This window comes from Vulpes lagopus, chromosome 6, assembly GCF_018345385.1.
Source record: "Vulpes lagopus strain Blue_001 chromosome 6, ASM1834538v1, whole genome shotgun sequence".
In the NCBI taxonomy this organism is placed as follows: Eukaryota; Metazoa; Chordata; class Mammalia; order Carnivora; family Canidae; genus Vulpes; species Vulpes lagopus.
This window is the reverse complement of record NC_054829.1, coordinates 45,137,822-45,142,096: the sequence shown is the minus strand read 5'-3', so window position 1 is coordinate 45,142,096 and position 4,275 is coordinate 45,137,822.

Here is a 4,275-nt window from a genome sequence, read left to right as displayed (position 1 = left end):
AAAGATAAGGAAGTGATTACTACAAATGTCACATGGTAGGAGGGAGCACTTGTGGTAAGACAGGGCTCCTTGGTGGCTGGAGAATTCTATTTTGATCTGCTTATTGGTTGCAAGGATATTTATTTTCTGGTAGTTCATTCAATCATGAGTTAGTTTTGTGTAGTTTTATGTATCTGTGTTTTATTAAAAAAGAATACAGTAAATAGTAAAAGAATTTAAGAATACAATTTAAACAAGAAAGGAATGCTCATTGATAGCATCTGTCTTACAGGTTGTATTCTCACAGGTTTCTAATTTTACTCTTTTTTTAGCTTTGGGTTTTTTTTTTAAAAATTGCATTTTAATTTACATATAAAATTCTTTTCAGTTTAGAGTTCTGTGAGTTTTGACAAATACTTAGCATTATGTAACCACGCCCAGATTCCAGATTCAGAAACTTTTACTACCCCAGAAAATTCTCTTGTTGTTGCACTTTAGAGTCAGTCCTCCCTCACTTGGTTCCGGGCAGTCATTGATCTTTCGATTCCTATAATTTTGTCTTTTCCAGAATGTAATATAGATGGAATTACACAGTGGATAACCTTGGGAACCTAACTTCCTTCATGAGCATGATGCATTTGAGATTTACCCCTGTTGTTGCATGTATCAATAATCATTTCTCCTTATTGCAGAATAGTAGTTTATCCCTCTCTTATTGCTAAGTAGAATGTTTATCCATTCACCAATTGAAAGACTTGGCTTGTTTTTAGCTTTTGGCAATTTTAACAAATCTACTCTAAATATTTACATACAGAGTTTCATGTGCACATAAGTTTTCATTTCTACTGAGTCAATTTTAGGGCTTTTAAAAAAATGTTATTCCTAAATTTTTGTCCTTTAGTTTATCAAGCGAAATAAAAGCTCAGAAATAAAGGGGACAGCTGTGAGGATAATTCAGGCCCTGCAGAAGAAAAAGCTGATTCATTTTTACTTTTACTCTGTCCTGTGGCAAGCCTGTTAAGCCCCCCATAATTGACTGCTGATTTCTTTTAGGATTAAACCCTTTGTCTCTTTTAGAAATGGAAAATTATATGACACATATTTTAAAATTCAGCCTTGGCTAAGAGCTATAGCTGAAACCAGAGGATATAAATCTCAATTAGGGGTTTATTGATGAACTTCAAGAAAGTAGACCCTGTGGACAGCTGCTTTGAGGAGACAAGACTGAGGAAGTCCTTTCTTATTAAATAAAAGTAAATAGAGAAATTATGTAAATTCTTATTAAATAAAAGTAAAAACTGGAGCATATTTAGAGAAATTTTACCTTGAAAACATTATGAATATCCACACTAATCCACATTACAGTTATGATCCCATCTTGTAAGATACATACATATTCTGTATAAATCCCGACGTTTAAGTAATTAGTGTTGTCTTATATAACCCTAATCTTGTGGCTAAGCTATATTCAGTTATTGGTTACAGAAACATTAAGTTTACTCATTATATATTTGTTCTAGGAAATTAAATTTGTTAAATTATTGTTTTTGTAGCATATTAAATTTAAATGAGCTGATATAAGAAAGCGACCTAGATAAGTAGTCTCAGACAAGAGAGAAGTTTATTTCTCTCTCAGGTAAGAGTCCAGAGATAGGCAGACAATTCAGGCAAATATGAGCCTCCATTCCACTAGGTCATTTGGAGAACCACGCTCCTCTCTTATTGCTCCATAATCACATAAAACAGAAGTCAACAAACTTTTTCTGTAAAGAGCCAAATAGTAAATATTTCAGGCTTTATGAGCCATATATGCTCTGTTATAACTACTCAAGTCTGCCACTGTAGCATGAAAGCAGTCACAGATAATATATCAGTGAATGGGTGTGGCTTTATTCCAATAAAACTTTATTTACAAAAACAGGTGGCAGACTAGATTTGGCCCATGAATCATAGTTGGAAACTCCTGCCCTAGCATCTGGTCTTCATTGTTGAAGCTCCATTCATGTTTGGGTTTGTGGAAAAGGATAAGGAGGAAGTAAAAGGCAAGACATTACCCAGAAATGGACGCATCATTTCTGTTAACATTCCATTGACCAAAACTTAATCATCCATTCATCTACTTCTAATCGGAGCCCAGAAATGTTCTAACTGAGTGATCACATGCCTAGATAAAACATAGGAATTTGATAATCAAAAGAAAAGAGAGAGAGATATTAGGGAACAATTATAGTTTGGTGATGAAATTCCTTTTCCCTCTGAATGCTGAAACCCCTTTTCCCTCATTGTTCCACTTCCACCTAAGTCCAATGTTGAAAAGTCAAAAAGTTAAAAGCTACTTTAATTAAGCCTTAGTTTTTAGCCTCTAAATTTCATAATGATATGCTCTGGTGTGATCTTTTTTCAACCATTTTGCTGGGGATTAGTGGACACTTTACATTTGAAACTTGGATCCTTTAGTTCCGGAAAATTGTCTTGAATCCTTTCTCTTATAGTTTCTTCCCTTCCGTTTGTTCTGTTCTTTCTTGCTTTAGTAATAATTAGACTGATTTTGGATTTCCTGGATCAATTTGTAATTTCATTTTCTTTTCCCTCCTATTGTCTATCACTTATTTTCTTTGCTCTACTTTTAAAGTTGATGATATCTGCAACTTTCAATTCCGATCCTTTAAATTTTTATTTGCTATCTTATTTTTAATTTCTAAAAAGTTCTCTCTCTTTTTTGTTATTTCTGAATGTTTCCTCTTTAGATCAGTCTGTTATTTTATTATGGATGCCATACCTTTCCTAACGTGTTCTGCTGCTGTATTGTCTCTACTCTGAACTGTTCCTTCTTGATTATTTTATTTTCTGCCTTAAATGTTGGGGGATTTCCTTAAGTATCTGGATGCCCCACAGATGCCCATTTATAGTTAAGAATGAGGCAATTAGGGCAGCCTGGGTGGCTCAGCAGTTTAGCACCCCCTTCAGCCTGGGGTGTGATCTTGGAGACCGTTATCGAGTCCCATGTCAGGCTCCCTGCACAGAGCCTGCTTCTCCCTCTCCCTCTCTCTCTCTCTCTGTCATGAATAAATAAATAAAATCTTAAAAAAAAAAAAAAGAATGAGGCAATTTAAAAAAAAGAGTGATTGTAAAAAAAAAAAAAAATGATTGTAAACTCCATGCTGATGGGCTGGACTTGTCCCAGGGCCAGGGGCTGCTTCCCTGCAGTGTGACTAGGGGAATGCTGCTTAGAGGATCACAGATGTCATGTTTGTAGGTCTTTTCTCTAAAGTCTATGCAAGAGTGAGATTTCGTGTTGCATTTTAGAAATAAATATTCTATAAATTCCATTTTATTTTTCACTTTCACAACTACAAGGAGGAAGTATCTAGGGAATTTACATAACTTCTCTATTGGTACAGTTAACTATAACAAAGCAAGTATACTGATGACTAGTTGTTTAATTAAGAAAACAGGTCTGAAAATTCAATATCCTACGATGAATAAAATTTATAACTTAAGTGAACAAAGAATTCTATCAGGCAAATAGAATTTTCTACAGTGTACATAGTATATACATAACATAGCTGTTGTATTTAGAAGTTAAATATCAAGGACACTCTCTGTCCCTAGTAAGCAAAATGTAACAGGAAGTAGAATTATATTTTAAAGAGTTAAGCATGTATAAACTAGAAAATAAACTTTGGCCCCTTTGTTCAAAATTTTGTTCCCTTCCTTGATAGAATCAAATATAAGAATCCCTTAATTATCCATATCTCATTAACCTGAGGCAAGTAACTTAACTCTGAATCCAAAATACTTGTTTCAGCCAAGTGCTTTTTGCTCCATATTCTCATCACATACAATTTACACCATGTAACTTGTTATTTTCTGTTAATTTAAGCAGGACCAAATTAAAGTTTCAAGTTAATATAATTTCACAGGCCAGTCATTTTCTCCAGAAAGCCTTCCAATCTTCTACCTAGCGATGGGAGGGGGGAAATGGAGAAAAGGAGACAAGAGCTAATAAATCCAACAGCCAACTATTGCATAGCCAAAAGGAGAAAGAGAACAGGAAAAGACTTCACCATGTAGTTTGCAATTCTTCCACTCAATCCCCCTGATTTCAGTCACGTACCTCACTCTCCCCTTTAAATTTATTCAGTGTCATCCTACTAGAGTTTGTGGAGAGAGTAGAAATAAGTCTTGGCTCAGTCTAACATATTCAATTCGTAACACTAATAGATTTCTTTGGAAATAGGAAGCACCTCACTATTCATGGAAATAAAAAGAAAGATTTCTTGCTTAACTGCTCAT